Source organism: Pelophylax lessonae (assembly GCF_965119305.1).
Source record: "Pelophylax lessonae genome assembly, chromosome: 8".
Classification (NCBI taxonomy): Eukaryota; Metazoa; Chordata; class Amphibia; order Anura; family Ranidae; genus Pelophylax; species Pelophylax lessonae.
In genome coordinates, this window is record NC_138775.1 from 175,324,677 (window position 1) to 175,343,343 (window position 18,667).

General features: G+C 45.0%; 1 pseudogene across 1 annotated transcript in view; it reads left to right on the top strand.

The window, feature by feature from the left end:
* LOC309562031 (RNA-binding region-containing protein 3-like) overlaps nt 1-18,667 on the top strand; it is a 126,971-nt pseudogene that overhangs the window by 13,090 nt on the left and 95,214 nt on the right. Inside the window, exon 5 of the transcript XR_014226212.1 lies at nt 16,050-16,161. The product of XR_014226212.1 is annotated as an RNA-binding region-containing protein 3-like (transcript). The remainder of the gene's footprint in view (nt 1-16,049; nt 16,162-18,667) is intronic.

Below are 18,667 nucleotides of genomic sequence, written 5' to 3' on the forward strand. Positions count from 1 at the left end.
AGCACTTTTGGAATATCTACCTCACCAAATAGTTATTGTTAATTACCAGGACTGTTTTCACTTTGCACTTATATATATATATATATATATATATATATATATATATATATATATATATATATATATATATATATATATATATATATATATATATATATATATATATCATTGTAGACTATAAGGATGCTTTTTCACTTGGCACTTTATGCATATTCATTTGGCATTTAATGTATATGAATGTATCTATTTATTTATGCTTTTTTGCACATCAAGAAATTGCACAAGTTTTTGAGCTGATATTTTGAGGATTTACACACATTAATTGCACATAGGATTGGCACATATAATAATTTGAACATACAATTTTAGTAATCCAATATTTATATATTTATTTTAAGTAGGCACCGAGCACTTTATATCGTTTAACCACTTGCCGACCGCCGCACGACTATCTACGTGGGCGGTCAGCCCCTCACAGGCAAAGTGACGTAGGTCTACGTCGCTCGCCTGTGAGGGTTTAGGGAGCGAGCGCGCGCCGCCGGAGGCGCGCTCCCGCTCCCGCGTGGTCACGGACCCCCCCGCGCGCGTGACCGGCGGACCCGATCGCCGCCGGCCACTCTGCGATCGGCGGGGGAGAGGGAGAAAGTCAGGCAGCTTGTGTAAACAAGCTGCCTGTCATTCTCCTCTCTGTATGAGAGCTGATCACATGGATCTACTATGTAGATCCATTGATCACTCCTCATACAGTTGAAGCCACAGCCAATCACAGTTAGAATCACGCCCCTAGGGACACACACAGCCCCTCCCTCTCAAATAAAGTTAACCCCTTCACTACCAGTGCATTTTTACAGTAACAGTGCATATGTATAGCACTGATTACTGTAGAAATGTCACTGGTAACCCCAAAAGTGTCAAAAATGTCAGTCAAGGGTCCGATCTGTCCGCCGCAATGTCGCAGTACCGCAAAAAAAATCGCAGATCGCCGCCATTACGCGTTAAAAAAAAAAACAACAAAAATGACAAAAATCTTTCCCTTTGTTAGTAAACGCAATAACTTTTGCGCAAACCAATCAAAATACGCTTTTTGCGATTTTTTTTACCAAACATAGGTAGCATAAAACAAATTGGCCGAAAATATTAAAAAATTTTGATTTTTACATTTTTTTTTGGGGGAATTTCATATAAAAAAAAGGGAAAAATATTGCTATTTTTGCAAAATTTACGCTCTTTTTTTGTTTATAGCGCGTGATCAAAAAATCGCACAGGTGATCAAATACCACCAAAAGAAAGCTCTGTTTGTGGGAAAAAAAGGACGCCAAATTCGTTTCGGTACAGCGTCGCACGACCGCGCAATTGTCCGTTAAAGTCACGCAGTGCCGAATCGCAAAATGCCCTCTGGTCGTTTAGCAGCCAAATCCTCCGGGGCTTAAGTGGTTAAATAAGGGAGCAGCGCTGATACACATATCATATATCTGAAACAAAAGGATCACCTTGTTTTATCAACAGCAGCCCACATTTATAATTTATCATGCACGTTGATTTTGATACATTTTTTCATATTGTGGAAACACAATATATATTCCTAAGCGCGGGTTCATTTATATTTCTATACCTAGACGATCTGCTTCTGTGTGCAGAGTCTTCATCGGCTCTAGAAGTTGATTTGGAAATTTACTGTGTGAACTCTACAAGGGTTCGGATAGACACTGAATTTTCAGAAATCGGCTCTGACTCAGTCTACCAAACTGGACTACTTGGGTCTGACGCTGGATTCAGCCTCGGCCCGGGTGTTTCTTCCGCAGGCAAAACTCTCTGCTCTTGTTGTCCAACCGTCGGTCGTTGCTCAGGACATGCATACAAGTGCTGGGTCTGATGGTCTCCACCTTCGAAGCGGTTCCGTTTGCTCAGTTCCATACCAGACCCCTGCAAAGAGAGATTCTTGCCAAATGGAACAAGGACCGCAGTTGCTGGAGAATCTGATCCTGCTGATCCGGGGTACGCAATGGTCTCTGATATGGTGGCTCCGCTCTCCGGCGCTTCGCCTGGGGAAGTTCTTTCTTCCCCTGTATTGGACAGTGATTTCCACGGATGTCAGTCTGTCCGGATGGGGAGGTGTCTTTGGAGTATACTCCACTCAGGGTGTTTGGACTCGAGAGGAGTTCAGTCTACTGCTCAATATCCTGGAGATTCGGGCGATCAGGCTTTGTCTATCCCAGTGGATGGATCGTCTGCAGGGATGCCCGGTGAGGATACAATCGGACAATGCTATGGCTGTTGCATATGTCCATCATCAAAGGGGCACAAGAAGTGCCTTGGTGGCCCGGGAAGTAGCCAGTATCCTCAGGTGGGCAGAACGATGTGTTCCGGCCCTCTCTGCTGTGCACATTCCAAGGGTAGAGAATTGTCAAGCGGACTATCTCAGTCAGCAGACGTTGGATCAGGGAGAATGGTCTCTCCATCCGGAGGTGTTTCATTAACTGTGTATCCGGTGGGGGACTCCCGATGTGGACCTGTTGGCCTCCTGTTTCAACAGGAAGATGCAGAGGTTCGTGTCAAGGTCTCGGGATCCTCTCGCCGATGCCGCAGACGCCCTGGTGGCCCCCTGGGCTCAGTATCATCTGATTTTACGCTTTTTCTCCAATACAACTTCTGTCGAGATTGCTACGCAGAATTGAGGTGGAAGGGATTCCAGTCATTCTTGTGGAGTCAGACTGGCCTCACCAGTCTTGGTACGCAGGCCTGGTGAGGCTGGTAGCAGACATTCCTTGGAAACTTCCACTCAGGGAAGATCTTCTGTCTCAGGGACCAATCTTCCATCCTGCTTTACAGTTGCTGGCTTTAACGGCCTGGCTATTGAAAGCCAGGTGCTGAAGGACAGAGGGCTGTCTGAATCGGTGATACCTACACTGTTGAAAGCTAGGAGATCTACTTCTAGGAAGGTTTATCATCGAGTTTGGAAGGCGTACATTACTTGGTGTGAGTCTCAGGGGGAGGGGGGGGTTTCTCCCTGTTCCTTTTTCTGTGTCTCGCCTGTTGGAGTTTCTGCAACTTGATGTAGATTAACGTTTGGCTCTCGGCACCATCAAGGGCCAAATTTCCACCTTGGCCATATTTCTCCAAAGGCCGTTGGCGGGGAAGTCCTTGGTTCACACTTATGTGCAGGGGGTTCGCAATCTGGCTCCTCAGGTGTGATCCCTGGTACCTTCCTGGTAACTCAATTTGGTACTGTCGGTACTTCAAAAACCTCCTTTTGAAAATATTTTAACTTCCTCTGCTCAATCTGTTGCAGAAGGTGGCCTTTTTGGTCGCTATTTCTTCTGCGCGTGGGGTGTCTGAGTTGGCTGCGTTGTCCTGGTGGTTCACAGGGACAAGTGGTGGTACGACCCTGTCAGTCGTTCTTTCCTAAAGTTGTCTCCCTAACGGGGGCAAAGACCACAATAAGAACTGACAGGTCTTCTAATCCATCTTCACTCTATCCAAAACTTAAAGTTTTGCCTTTTTAGTTTCTCTTTAACCAGTTTACGACTGCCTACCGCAGATGTACTGCGCTCTCTCTCGGGAGTCAAGGGGGCGAGCACGCGCCGCCGATGCGTGTGTTGGGCGGCTCCGATTGCTGCCTGACACCTGCGATCGTTCCCCGCTGAGAGAGGGCGGTCAGCTGTTGTAAACACAGCCGACCATCGTCCTCCCTGGGATGATCACAGAGCTCATGTGATCCTGCTATATAGGATCACATATCTTTATGGTCATCCCGGAAGCCACGCCCCCCCCCCCCCACAGTTAGAATGACTCCCCTTGGCTCACATTTAACCATTTGATTACCCACAGGGTTAACCCCTTCCCTGCCAATGGCATTATTACAGTAACAGTGCATATTTTTAGCACTGATTACTGTAGTAATGTCACTGGTACCCACAAAAGTGTCAAAAATGTCAGTTAGTGGTCCGATCTGTCCGCTGCAATGTCGCAGTCCTGCAAAAAATCGCAGATCGCCGCCATTACTAGTTAAAAAAAATAAAAATAAAAATGACATAAATCTTTTCCGTAGTTAGTAGACGCGATAACCTTTGCGCAAACCATCAAAAATACGTTTATTGCGCTTTTCTTTTTTTTTTTTTTTTTTTTACCAAAAATATGTAGCAGAAAACAAATTGGCCTAAAATGTTAAATTTCGATTTTTAAATTTTTCTTTTTTCTTGGGAATGTTCTATAGCAGAATGTGAAAAATATTGTTTTATTTATTTTTCAAAATTTCAAAAATTTTTATTTTTTTTTTGTTTATACCGCAAAAAATAAAAATCGCACAGGTGATCAAATATCAGCAAAAGAAATCTCTATTTGTGGGGAAAAAAGGGACGTACATTTTGTTTGGGTACAGTCGCACGACCGCGCAATTGTCCGTTAAAGTAACGCAGTGCCGAATCACAAAATAGGGCCTGGTCAGGAAGAGGGTAAATCTTCCGGGGCTGAAGTGGTTAAGAGGATATTTTCCCTGCATTGAAGTACTATGCTTTCAGTTGCTCTTTGAGTAGAGAAGGGGAGGTGCTGATGTCACTTGAGAGTTCCATCTCCAGTGCACTATGCTGCCATAGTGCCAAAAGTGCTGCCATATTATTGTGGTTCCATAATAACAGTCCATATAAACGAAAGAAAAAACACAATGTAAGGAAAGCACTGTACCCTGGTACAATCATGACATAAATCTCTGGATGAATAAAACATTTCAATTTATTAGAAATGATCCAAAGCATACAGTGGCAGGGAACATCCCATGATATAACGTTGTAGACCCAGTTAAAAATACCTGAAGATGGAACTGCATGAGTGACAGATATGCTCCAGAGAGAACAGTGGGGCTGGTTCAGCTGGGGTCCTGGGGAGGCAAGGCGTGCTGCAGGGCTCCAGATGTGATCCTGATCTGGCTGGGAAACTCAAAAGGAGCATGATGGAGATGCTCCAGTCAGCGAAGGACCTGACCGGGGGCGTCTGGCTGAGGTGAAACAGCCGAGACGCCTGGGAATAAAAGCCCTCTCGCAGTGAAATCCGGACTGGTCGCCTGGATATAACGTCACAAGCTGGCAGAAGTAGAAGATGGTTAGCCGTAAGGCATGGGCAACGCTGTATCGATTGGGAAGCTCAAGCGGCTCTGTTGCAAAGGAAACATGGGATTAAAACCCAGTAGCCAAGACTACATGTTTCGGGACGTGGCCCCTTCTTCAGGTCTTAATGCCACAGGGTGGTGTCAGCTCCTGTTCAGTTTTCGAGCCAAATGATGGTCACATCTGGAGTCCAGAGATTTATGTCATGACTGTACCAGGGTACAGCACTTTCCTTACATGTGTTTTGTTTTTTCTTTGATCTCATTGGTTTATGAGTTTTGGACAGCAGCGACCCCCCCCCCCTCCCCCCCACAGCAGGCTCTTTTAATTTCCCCAGTAGTGATTCGAGCGCTTTGACATTTGTGCATTTAAAAGAAAGAGCTTTGTCATCAGCAGATCATGGCTGTAATCTGAAACAGAAAAAAAAAATTGGAAAATAATGAGCAAATTCATGGTGAGAAAGGAAAAAGTACAATGAATCTAAGGAATTTTTTTAATTTTTTCTTTATCCCCATATGAATTCTTGGAGTATATTTTTTTTACTTTTTTCTTTGGAAAGAATTGGGTATTTCTCTATGAGAAGAAAAATCTTTGTCAAAATGTATTATAGAAGGTTATTGAAAATCAATTACACATCTTATATATTGTGTAAAGGCACAGAAAAATTCCAAAAGATATATTTTTATATCTGATTTAATAAGTAAACTATAAAAAACATTATATGGTCTTTATAAACTAAATTAATAAACATTAATAAAAAATTAAGAAAGTTAATGTGTAAATCCCCAGAATGCACTTTTCTTATTGGCTTTCGTTTGGTCTGGTAAATATACCTTTTGCAAGCATTTTGTTATATCTGTTTGATAACTGCAAAAAATAAAACAAAAAAAGGTTAATCTTGTCAGAAATTCTGAGCTGTCCTGTCCTCTGTACACTTGCTGTGTTATCTTAAAGAGCCATGTTAGTTCTTATCTTGTAAACAAAGCGTTCTGTATAGGTCACAGAAAAAAAGGAAGGTTATTTTGTCAGCAATAACATAGCGGGCTCTTTAATTCGGTGAACATAGACATTTATTTTGAAAAAATAGGGGATGTGATAATAACATCCGTGCAAAAAAGATGTCAGTGGGGGGGGGCGTGTCCGGCTGGGAACCAAGATGGCCGCGTAGTGCTTTAGCTCCCGCCGACCTCGGATCAGTAGCGGCACAAACAGCTTCCCCAGGGATCTTTGAGACCCGAACTAGCGGTGACCCGATCCCCCTGGCACCGGGGGAGATGTCGCGGAAAAGAAAAGATGGCTCGCGGCCGCAAAAGCTGACTGCTTTCTTCATGCAGCAGACCCCGGGAAGAAGGCAAGATGGCGCCGGCTCCTCCGCGCCGGAGGCTTCCCGCTCACGCGGCAGTCCGCAGCAGCCCTCACCATCGGCATCCAGGGAGCCAGCGACGGGAGTGACTCTCACCCTCAACTCCACACCGCAGTCAGGCAGCCCAGCTAAGGCTCGGTTCCGGCTGGACGACCGCAACTCTGGGCCGGAGGTGAGTCCTGGGAGCAACCCTGGGGATGACACTAGGGATCTCCCTGAAGATATAATGGCGTTCCCCACTAACAACCAGCCAGTTATAGACACTGTCCTGAAGGACATGCTGGTGTCTCTACGAAGCTCTCTACAGACAGATCTGGCAGCTTACATGCATAAGTTTAATACAGACTTACAAACAGTGAATACCAGGGTGGACCATGTGGAGACCAAGATGGGGGAATTTGCCACCACGATCAACGACCTTGTAGACGCCCATGACCGCAGGGATGAAGAGATGGAGTGGGTTAAGGCGAAATTGGCTGATATCGAGGACAGATCGAGGCGCAATAACCTCAAAATCCGCGGGGTCCCCGAATCAGTGTCCCAGGACAATCTCCGTGAATACGCCACAGAGCTTTTTAAAACCATCATACCGGGAATTGCTGACCTTGATGTGACCATTGATAGGATCCACCGCCTGCCCAAGCCCTCGTACTTACCCGACGCTGTTCCCCGGGATGTTATCTTACGGCTGCACTACTTCCACATAAAAGATCAGCTTATGAGGTCTTCCCGGACCCTGGGCTCCCTGCCCCCTCCATACGCGAACCTCCAGTTTTTCGCTGATTTGTCGCAGTATACCCTGCAGAAACGAAGGGCCCTCAACACCATCACTAAGCCACTTCGAAACCACAACATCACTTACCGTTGGGGATACCCTGCACGGCTAACAGTTACCCATGCTGGCAATACCCATGTGATCGACTCTCTGGAAAAAGGGATCGCTCTCCTCAAACAATGGCGCATCCTGCCTGACGATAAAAGAGGGGACTCTCAGGCTGGGGGTAACGGCAATGGCGACCCCGAGTGGCGCCTAGTCACCCAAAAGAACTCCCGCACCCATACCTAAGTGGGGATAGCAGCATTATCTCCGTGGTAACGGCGGAGCACTTAATGTTCCCTTCGGGCAATGGACATTATGCCTGAAATGGTTTTTTGCCTCCTTTGGGGCGGCACGAATGCCGCACCTTGCTGCTGTTCTTTCCAATCCACGTTAGGATTTCTCGGACAGCTCTGCACAGTTTATTCTTTTTCTGTTTTGTTTTTTTCTCTTTTTTGTCATTTAAGGTCAATTCGCATACAGGACTTCAACAGCGGCCTGACACACAGCTCTTTCCGTATGTCTCTGCATCGGCAAACACTAGTGAGTACAGTTTTATTTGAATTTAGTCCACCGCAGCACATTTTTACACACAATAGATGGGGATAAACTTTCTTACGGTTAACGCTAAGGGGCTTAACCACCCAGTAAAGCGGAAGTCCCTGTGGCAGGAGGCCATGTCCCACCAATGCGATGTCCTGCTGGTGCAGGAAACACACTTTCTCAACTTGAACCCCCCTACTTGTGTTCATAAGAGTTTCCCGCATATCTTTAGTGCTGGAACGGACTCCAAAAAATGTGGGGTGTTGACTGCCATCAGAGACACGGTAGCGTTTAAACTTATCAGGGAAATTAAGGACCCCAGGGGCCGCTACCACATCCTGGTGTGCAAGCTTAATGCAACTACTCTAACGCTCGTTAACGTATACGCACCAAATACAGGCCAAAGAAGGTTCCTCACGAAACTGATGAAGATAGTGCGTAACTGCAAAAAAGGATCCTTGCTTCTTGGGGGTGACTTCAACATTACGCCTAATCCTAGCATGGACTCTTCGTCTACCCCTAAGAGACAGCCTCCGGCCTTGCAACCATTTATTGATGCTAACGACTTATATGACGGTTGGCGCTGCCTCCATGGCACCGAACGGGATTATAGTTTTTTTTCTCCTCCGCACAACTGTTATAGCAGGATTGATCTTTTTTTGTTGGATCGTGATCTCATGTTGAGGTCTTCTGCAGCCTCTATTAACACTATAACCTGGTCGGACCATGCTTCGGTTAAACTAACTGTGGAAGACTCTTTTTCTGCACCTGGCTCGACTACATGGAGACTAAATGCTAAATTGCTCCAAACCAAAGGAAATGTTGACTTATTGCGGAAGGGCTTGACTGCTTATTTTCAGGATAATGTTTCTCATGTGTCAGACCCTTTTCTATTGTGGAATGCCCACAAAGCGGTGCTTAGGGGGCTCCTTATTAAAATGGGAGCTAGGGCGAAGAGGCAGCGGACCCAACGTATAGACGAACTTACTAGAGACATCCGCAAATTGGACTCGGCAAACATAGCCTCTCCCTCTCCCTCCAATCAAAAGGAGGTGGCACGGAAACGCTTGGAGCTGAGATCCCTCCTGCTGGACAGATTTGAACTGGCCAATAGGAGATTGAATATGACATATTATGCCTCCGGTAATAAGGCCGGTAGGATGTTGGCTGGACGGCTGAGGGGATTGCGGCATAAGACTAAAATCCCTTATCTACTCCACCCTAGCACCAAACAGCGAATACAACACCCCCGGGACATAGCGGAAGAATTTAAATCGTTCTATAGTTCATTATATAATCTGCGCTCAGACGCGGAAACCCCTCAGCCAACGCAGCCATTGATAGATGAATTTCTGGCCAAATTAAACATTCCCAAGTTAGATCTTGACATGCTAAGCTCCTTGAACGCCCCTTTCACCGTCCCTGAAATCACTCAGGTTATAGCTACCCTCCCTGCCAATAAATCCCCAGGCCCAGATGGTTTCTCGGGGGAATATTACAAAACCTTTCCTACCCTCCTGGCCCCACACATGGAATCATTATTTAATGCTGCCGCTGCCTCTTCGACCTTCCCTACAGAAATGCTTAGTGCCACCATTGTTACGCTGCCGAAGCCGGGGAAGGAACCCGTATCTCCCCAAAATTTTCGTCCTATTTCGCTACTAAACTGTGACTTAAAAATCTACGCTAAACTCATAGCGAATAGACTAATGCACATAATGCCATCCATTGTCCATCCAGATCAATCTGGATTTATCAAGAACTGCCAGGCAAACGACGCCACTCGTCGGCTCCTGAATGCGATTCATGCGATGGGCACTACGAGAACGCCTTCTCTGCTCCTTGCGTTGGATGCAGAGAAGGCGTTCGATAGAATCCACTGGGTGTACCTGGCCAGGACTCTGCAAGCGTTCGGGTTCACGGGACATATTTACTCTGCAATTATGGCGCTCTACACTTCCCCCAGCGCTAGAGTGCTGGCCTCCGGGGTTCTGTCCGACGCCTTCCCCATAACCAATGGCACGAGGCAGGGGTGCCCCCTCTCCCCGTTAATTTTCGATTTGCTAATGGAGCCCCTGGCGATTTATATTAGGTCGAGCCCTGCAATCTCAGGCATATGTATCAACGGCAGGATGCACAAAATCAGCTTGTTCGCTGATGACGTCATCCTAATGTTGACTGATGTGGAACGTTCCCTGGCTTCGGTGCACTCCGTATTGAATGTGTTCAATGGTATTTCATATTACAAAGTCAACGCATCCAAGTCAAATATCATGGCGATTGGTGTGCCTCGGGGGGTGAAGGCTAGATTGATGTCCTCTTTCCCATATGAGTGGGCCGAGAAAGGGATCAAGTATTTGGGAATTACCCTTACACCAGATACAGCTGGTTTGGTTAAGGCCAACTATACTCCATTTCTCGAGGATATGCAGAGTAGGCTCAATAAGATGGGGCGTACTGAACTCTCTTGGTCAGGGAGACTTGCCTCTTTCAAGATGATAGTGTTACCCCAGCTACTATATTTATTCAGAACCCTCCCCATCCCGGTACCCACCTCCTTCTTTAGATCTGCACAATCACTGCTGAGTAGGTATCTATGGAAGGGACAGAAGGCGCGCTGCTCCTTCACCAAATCCTTTCGTCACAAGAGGGCAGGGGGAGTGGGGATGGTGGTTATTAGAGACTACTACGATGCTGTGGTTCTCTCCTCCCTTAGGCCTTGGTTCCACCACAATGGGGATCTACTGTGGGTTCACATGGAAAGCTCATATGTGCCTGATAGGGACCTGCGTAGCTTTCTATTAGCAACTCGACTTGGAGCACGTCTAGCCGGTAATTTTCCACCGACTATGGTGGCTGCGACGACCTCTTGGCGGAGGCTCGCACAGCTCGATGTGGGGGGTTGCTTGTGTGCTCCTATATTGGTGCCCATAACCAGTCTCCCGTCAATGATCCCGAACCTACACATTGCCTCTTGGCAAGCGAAAGGCATATCCCATATAGATGATCTTATGGTGGGCCCGGCGGTTAAAACTTTCCGATCGCTTCAAATTGAGTTTAATCTTCCCCCCGAGGAATACTTCCGATATTCCCAAATCAGTCATCTTCTACGTCACCAAGTAGTGCCCCCCTTGAACCTGCCCTGGCAAGTGGTGCAGTTCCTAACGGCTAAAAATACTACCCTGAAGGGGATTTCGTTGTTCTACAGTAGGCTACAGGATAAGGACACATTCCTTAAGTCTCCTCCTTATGTCGCCTGGGAGGCGGATTTTGGGAAGTCGTTCTCCAACGCGTCATGGCAGAAGTCTCTTTCCCATACGTTTGCGGCCACTAAGAGCTCTAACATGTGGGAAATGACGCAAAAGATCAACCTGAGGTGGTACATGACCCCCAAACGCATTGCTAGTTTTGCACCCCAGGCCTCTCCCCTATGTTGGAGACAATGCGGAGGAGTAGGGTCATTATTCCACATTCTATGGGACTGCCCGAAAGCTTGAAGGCTTTGGGACAAAGTATCGGCAATCATAAATCAAGTAACGGGTTCCCCAGTATTATTGACTCCTGAACTAGCGGTCTGTTCGTTGGGAATCGAGGGCGTCTTGGCCCACTGCAGGACACCAGTTGTCCATATCCTACTGGCCTCTCGTCTTGCTATTCTCAGACACTGGAAGCAATGCGAGATTCCTGGGATCTCTGAGGTGATTCGCATTACGCACACTCATGCTTTATACGAGTTGATGTTCGCATCTTCAGTGAATACGGCAGATCGAGCATACAAATTGTGGGATCCATGGATGCAATGGTATTCTAACAAGGGTATACATTTTTGCTGAATAAGCTGGATCTTTAGTCATAGCTGTTATGCCAATAAGCTGCACAGTATGTTTTGTTGACCTTTTTCTTTTCTTCTTCTCATTTGTTACCTCTTCGTGCCTTAATGTTGTTGATGCTCTACCTCTGGTAATGTTGGGCCGTTGTGGACGGGGGCGGGGACACCAGGGTTGGGGGGGGTGGGGGGGCGCTTTCCGCGTTGGTGCGGGCCTACGGCCACCCCCGGACCATTGATGGGGGATCCGGGCGGGGCCGGGGTTGGCGCCGGCCGGGTTGGGTCCTCCTATCGCCCTCCCCTCCCATTGGCTCTTGGATTGAACACACGGCTGTAATGTGACTTGCATTGCTCCTTGATACGAATAGAGCATCTTGTGTTATGTATGTTATTTTCGATGCACATGTTCTTTGTTGTACTCTGCAATATTCAATAAAAACCTATTGAAATTAAAAAAGATGTCAGTGGGTACAATCAGTGTTGGGACAAGAAACAAGACATACATAACATGTGACAAACAGTGACAAAAATCGGCCGGCAAAATAATGTTGCATCAAGAATCTAAATAATCATATAATCAATCAAATGTTAGTTGCAATAATGGTGATTCTTGAAGAGGCTCCTTGGGGGGCTGTGGGTCGCCAATGGGGCTGATGGCCGTACTGCACAATTGTATGGAGTGTTGGATCCAGTGAGGTCACTCTTTTTTGTGTGCTATTAGTCTTAGCTATGACTTTATGGGGAGAGGGCTGGGGGTATCTCAGTCAGAGAGGTAGCTTTGGGGGAGACAGTATATGTTTAATGTTGCTGCCATGTGGTAAAGCATCAATCGTTGGCATATAGGGTTCTTTGACGGGGACTAGGCAGAGATCTGACAATTGTCTTGATCACTGACGGTAAAATTACCGTTTCTTCACCCCTATCTTGTGACAGAGTGTCGCTCTACGTTTTAACCTTGTAGCTAGTATTGTTGTGGGGGGTATAAGGTGATAAAGGGGACTTGTGCAGAGCAAAACCGATCGGGTATGTGCCTCCGATTCCCGCTGACCGCATGTAATGAATGGCGGTTCAGTGCGGTAAGTGGTATCTCACTTACTCTGACGGCCCTTCGGCCGTTTCTTCACCCCTGCTTAAGGAGCACACAGTACCTCATAGATGATCCGTAGAGCGATTACTTGTGTCCTGCCGCTGCCGGTCTCCGTGCGTGCTGCCCTCGGCTTCTGCTCTCCCAAGCGATCCGTCGCCTGTTAGGAGTGGTGAGGGGATGTGCCGCCGGGCTGTGACGTCGACGCATTTCGCTTCCTGTTGTGTAGCTTCGTCTGGACGTGGTTGAGTCGGTCAGCTGATCCCTTATATGTAGATCTTCTCAGCTGTACTGACTTGGGATTGATTGTGACAAGGGAGTTTCTGTGTGTGCATTTTTCACACAGGTGGGGGTTGCTGCAAGGGCATTGTTGGAGAAAAGGATTTGGAATAAGTTCACGGGATTTTGATTGCCCGATTTTGATTGGACATGTATTGGGTCTAGAAAACATCAATATTATTTTCAAGATGTATAAATCTGAAAATTCGTGGGTTGGAGTGTGGGTTCATTACAGTCATAAAGCCTTCTATATCTATTAAGTATATACATAAATACAAGGTTACCCTTTGGTATAAGGCAATAGATGTATCAGATATACGTTTACTTTTTCTGAAAAATGGGTATTTATCTTATTTAATTTAATAAAGATGGAGTCCCATTTAGAGATCTTGTCCAAAATTTGTGTTTATACAAATTTTGGACAAGATCTCTAAATGGGACTCCATCTTTATTAAATTAAATAAGATAAATACCCATTTTTCAGAAAAAGTAAACGTATATCTGATACATCTATTGCCTTATACCAAAGGGTAACCTTGTATTTATGTATATACTTAATAGATATAGAAGGCTTTATGACTGTAATGAACCCACACTCCAACCCACGAATTTTCAGATTTATACATCTTGAAAATAATATCGATGTTTTCTAGACCCAATACATGTCCAATCAAAATCCCGTGAACTTATTCCAAATCCTTTCCTCCAACAATGCCCTTGCAGCAACCCCCACCTGTGTGAAGAATTCACACACAGAATCTCCCTTGTCACAATCAATCCCAAGTCAGTACAGCTGAGAAGATCTACATATAAGGGATCAGCTGACTGACTCAACCACGTCCAGATGAAGCTACGCAACAGGAAGCGAAATGCGTCAACGTCACAGCTCGGCGGCACATCCCCTCACCACTCCTAACAGGCGACGGATCCCTCAGGAAAGCAGAAGCAGAAGGCAGCACGCACGGAGACCGGCAGCGGCAGGACACGAGTAATCGCTCTACGGATCATCTATGAGGTACTGTGTGCTCCTTAAACAGGGGTGAAGAAACGGCCGAAGGGCCGTCAGAGCAAGTGAGATACCACTTACCGCACTGAACCGCCATTCATTACATGCGGTCAGCGGGAATCGGAGGCACATACCCGATCGGTTTTGCTCTGCACAAGTCCCCTTTATCACCTTATACCCCCACACAACAATACTAGCTACAAGGCTAAAACGTAGAGCGACACTCTGTCACAAAATAGGGGTGAAGAAACGGTAATTTTACCGTCAGTGATCAAGACAATTGTCAGATCTCTGCCTAGTCCCCGTCAAAGAACCCTATATGCCAACGATTGATGCTTTACCACATGGCAGCAACATTAAACACATACTGTCTCCCCCAAAGCTACCTCTCTGACTGAGATACCCCCAGCCCTCTCCCCATAAAGTCATAGCTAAGACTAATAGCACACAAAAAAGAGTGACCTCACTGGATCCAACACTCCATACAATTGTGCAGTACGGCCATCAGCCCCATTGGCGACCCACAGCCCCCCAAGGAGCCTCTTCAAGAATCACCATTATTGCAACTAACATTTGATTGATTATATGATAATTTAGATTATTGATGCAACATTATTTTGCCGGCCGATTTTTGTCACTGTTTGTCACATGTTATGTATGTCTTGTTTCTTGTCCCAACACTGATTGTACCCACCGACATCTTTTTTGCACGGATGTTATCACATCCCCTATTTTTTCAAAATAAATGTCTATGTTCACCTAATTAAAGAGCCCGCTATGTTATTGCTGACAAAATAACCTTCCTTTTTTTCTGTGACCTATACAGAACGCTTTTATATGCTGTTTTGGGTTAAGCCAGCCAAACACACACAGACAACACGGGCACGTACATAGACCACGCTAACAATACTCAAAACAAACTACCTTGTATAGTTCTTATCTTGGACTACAGAATCATTTAACTGTTGTGTTGAGATCTGGGAGCGGGAGTGATTTGAGCAGTTTAGCAAAGGCACTCGGTAGGGCTGACCTCACTTACATCACAAAAAAGCCGTGTGTTGTCAGTCCACAAAAGGACTTTAGAGAGGAGCGCATTTCTGGCAAATCTACAGGTACTTTACTGTACTTGCAGAGTCTTTAAAGGGTAAGTTCACTTTTGTTTTTTCAAAAAATTAAAAGGTGAACTAACTAAATATGCAGGCCAATACCCCATACACCATTGCACATAGCTGGCAAGATGCCCTGTAACGTCAGTTTAGTAGTCTGTACACTTCAATACACAATCTCCGAGTGAGTACCCATCATAATCCTCATAATGGCAAACACTCTTTGGTCTTTACATTCATGTGACCATCCTGACCAAGGAGAAGCACATCTGAGGTTTCTTCTTCTGGTATGATGTCCCAGAAGAAAGAAACATTTCTAATTGGTCAACATAGCTATGTGGTTGTGCTGAATAATGAGTGTTTGCCATTGCAAGCATTCTCATGGGCACTCACTCCAGGCCTGTGTATTGCAGTATACACACATGCTACACTGGCAGCATGGCACATCAGCCACTAGGTGCAGCGGTGTCTAGATAGGTAGCTAAGATATTATTTTTTATATTTTTGAATGGAGCCCTGCTTGTACTGTCTGCTCATTACTGGACAGGTATAATGAACATCCTGTCAAGAGCTGAATTATGGCTGAATGAATAATTTGTAAACTTGGGATGGTAATTTATGGTTAATAAATGAAGAAATGGTTGACAGTAGACTAAATTCCATAGTAAACACTCGGGGCATACCTGACTCCTGTAACAATATTATTTGCTATCACATTATTTTTTACATCTTCACATTAATACGGTCAGAATGGAAGTGTGAAAATGGCAAACTAGTGGTTCAAAAAAAAAAAAAAAATCATTGTATTTTACATGCTTTTATTATAATATTTTAGGATGTGTACTGTATTACAAGCTTATTTAGTTCTGCATGTGCCGATAAAATGCCTTAATGAAAACTTTTTTTTTTTTTTTTTTTTGTAACAGGCTAGTTTTCCCAATAAAATCCAGCCTAAAGTACCTATATCCACCTCCTACAAGCACAGTTTTGGCAAACATTGCAAATGCCCTAGCAAGTGTCCCAAAGTTCTATGTTCAGGTAAAACCTGTTTTAATACATGTATTTAAATTTAAAAAGTAATTTAAGTTTATAGTTAATGTGACACTACCACTATAAATACAGACAAGGACACAAGAACAAGAGGGTAGGGGCTATGTGTTTTCATTGAACATGTTGAATGTAAAGGCAGAGATTATGCATTAGGCAAAAGCCATTCAAACTTTCTTGTCAGGGGTTACGTTGGCTCTGGTGTGGGGGAAAAAAATGCATGCTGCTGGGTTTTCTTTTCTTAAAGGCTAAGATAACTTTATTAAAAAAAAAATATATATATATATATATATATATATATAATATATATATTGTTGGAGGAAAGGATTCCAAATCCTTTCCTCCAACAATGCCCTTGCAGCAACCCCCACCTGTGTGAAGAATTCACACACAGAAACTCCCTTGTCACAATCAATCCCAAGTCAGTACAGCTGAGAAGATCTACATATAAGGGATCAGCTGACTGACTCAACCACGTCCAGATGAAGCTACGCAACAGGAAGCGAAATGCGTCAACGTCACAGCTCGGCGGCACATCCCCTCACCACTCCTAACAGGCGACGGATCCCTCAGGAAAGCAGAAGCAGAAGGCAGCACGCACGGAGACCGGCAGCGGCAGGACACGAGTAATCGCTCTACGGATCATCTATGAGGTACTGTGTGCTCCTTAAACAGGGGTGAAGAAACGGCCGAAGGGCCGTCAGAGCAAGTGAGATACCACTTACCGCACTGAACCGCCATTCATTACATGCGGTCAGCGGGAATCGGAGGCACATACCCGATCGGTTTTGCTCTGCACAAGTCCCCTTTATCACCTTATACCCCCACACAACAATACTAGCTACAAGGCTAAAACGTAGAGCGACACTCTGTCACAAAATAGGGGTGAAGAAACGGTAATTTTACCGTCAGTGATCAAGACAATTGTCAGATCTCTGCCTAGTCCCCGTCAAAGAACCCTATATGCCAACGATTGATGCTTTACCACATGGCAGCAACATTAAACACATACTGTCTCCCCCAAAGCTACCTCTCTGACTGAGATACCCCCAGCCCTCTCCCCATAAAGTCATAGCTAAGACTAATAGCACACAAAAAAGAGTGACCTCACTGGATCCAACACTCCATACAATTGTGCAGTACGGCCATCAGCCCCATTGGCGACCCACAGCCCCCCAAGGAGCCTCTTCAAGAATCACCATTATTGCAACTAACATTTGATTGATTATATGATAATTTAGATTATTGATGCAACATTATTTTGCCGGCCGATTTTTGTCACTGTTTGTCACATGTTATGTATGTCTTGTTTCTTGTCCCAACACTGATTGTACCCACCGACATCTTTTTTGCACGGATGTTATCACATCCCCTATTTTTTCAAAATAAATGTCTATGTTCACCTAATTAAAGAGCCCGCTATGTTATTGCTGACAAAATAACCTTCCTTTTTTTCTGTGACCTATACAGAACGCTTTTATATGCTGTTTTGGGTTAAGCCAGCCAAACACACACAGACAACACGGGCACGTACATAGACCACGCTAACAATACTCAAAACAAACTACCTTGTATAGTTCTTATCTTGGACTACAGAATCATTTAACTGTTGTGTTGAGATCTGGGAGCGGGAGTGATTTGAGCAGTTTAGCAAAGGCACTCGGTAGGGCTGACCTCACTTACATCACAAAAAAGCCGTGTGTTGTCAGTCCACAAAAGGACTTTAGAGAGGAGCGCATTTCTGGCAAATCTACAGGTACTTTACTGTACTTGCAGAGTCTTTAAAGGGTAAGTTCACTTTTGTTTTTTCAAAAAATTAAAAGGTGAACTAACTAAATATGCAGGCCAATACCCCATACACCATTGCACATAGCTGGCAAGATGCCCTGTAACGTCAGTTTAGTAGTCTGTACACTTCAATACACAATCTCCGAGTGAGTACCCATCATAATCCTCATAATGGCAAACACTCTTTGGTCTTTACATTCATGTGACCATCCTGACCAAGGAGAAGCACATCTGAGGTTTCTTCTTCTGGTATGATGTCCCAGAAGAAAGAAACATTTCTAATTGGTCAACATAGCTATGTGGTTGTGCTGAATAATGAGTGTTTGCCATTGCAAGCATTCTCATGGGCACTCACTCCAGGCCTGTGTATTGCAGTATACACACATGCTACACTGGCAGCATGGCACATCAGCCACTAGGTGCAGCGGTGTCTAGATAGGTAGCTAAGATATTATTTTTTATATTTTTGAATGGAGCCCTGCTTGTACTGTCTGCTCATTACTGGACAGGTATAATGAACATCCTGTCAAGAGCTGAATTATGGCTGAATGAATAATTTGTAAACTTGGGATGGTAATTTATGGTTAATAAATGAAGAAATGGTTGACAGTAGACTAAATTCCATAGTAAACACTCGGGGCATACCTGACTCCTGTAACAATATTATTTGCTATCACATTATTTTTTACATCTTCACATTAATACGGTC